Raw genomic sequence first — 982 nt, 5'->3', positions numbered from 1 at the left:
GTGTAGGATCCACTCCCGGGGTTTTTGCGAGATTGAGAAGGGTAAGGCAATAGGGGCTAGCCCCGGGGGTTTGGCACACTGCAGGGGATGGGGGGTGGGTGGAAAAGTCAAGAAGGCTTAAGTCTAGTGTTGTTTAAAGTCATTCACCTGCCCCTTGAGGAGGCCCCTGAATGACTTTATCTGGACAGGGACAGATCCAGGGACGCCACTGGGATAACCGGTATTCCTGGTAACTGCCTGTCAGATACTGGGGCAGTTGGAGGAGAGGTGGGGAAAGGACGCTCAGGTGGGGGCGGAGGCGGGGGCGAGAGGGTGCTGAAGGAGAAGGAAGGACGGTGAAGGGAAATGCTTGGGCTGCCTCTTTCTTGGTGCATCTCCAGGAAGAGTTTGGAGACCCGAATTCCGGGCTGGGGTGGGTTTCCTAACTCGGTGCTGGGCTTGACCTTTCCAAGCCAACGCGTTACTTCTCTGAAGAGGGCTGGACTCTGATCTTTGCGCCCCTTCCTGCCCTTTGATTCTGGTTCTTTAAGGGAAGCCCCACCATGCAGACCTGAAGAAAAGATATTCTCTGCCGCAGGCGGGCCGGAATGGGAAGGCCAGGAATGCAGCCTCTGTGGCATGGGTTTTATTTATTTATTTAGATATTTATATTAAAAATGATTTTTGTTAAAAAAAGAAAAAAGAAAAAAAGGATCCCTCACCCCCAAACCCGGGCTGGAGCTTTGCACGGTGACCGTCGGGAGGCCACCTTCTCCGGAGAACCGGCAGGTGGGCAGTGAGAAGCGCTTTCCTCCAGCGAGTGCCGCGGGGCTTGGCGCGGCGCTCCCCGCGGTTCCCTCCGGGTGCAGGCTCCGCCTCCCCTTCCCAGCCCCCCGGGCCTTCCCGATCCCCGTCTCGCGGCCTCCTGGGAAAACTCGGCGAGTGGACTTGGCCGGGCGGAGGTCCCCGCAGGCCGCGCAGGTTGTTCGCAGCCAGTGAGATG

Source organism: Pteropus alecto, unplaced genomic scaffold, assembly GCF_000325575.1.
Source record: "Pteropus alecto unplaced genomic scaffold, ASM32557v1 scaffold3, whole genome shotgun sequence".
NCBI lineage: Eukaryota > Metazoa > Chordata > Mammalia > Chiroptera > Pteropodidae > Pteropus > Pteropus alecto.
This window is presented reverse-complemented; position numbering follows the sequence as displayed.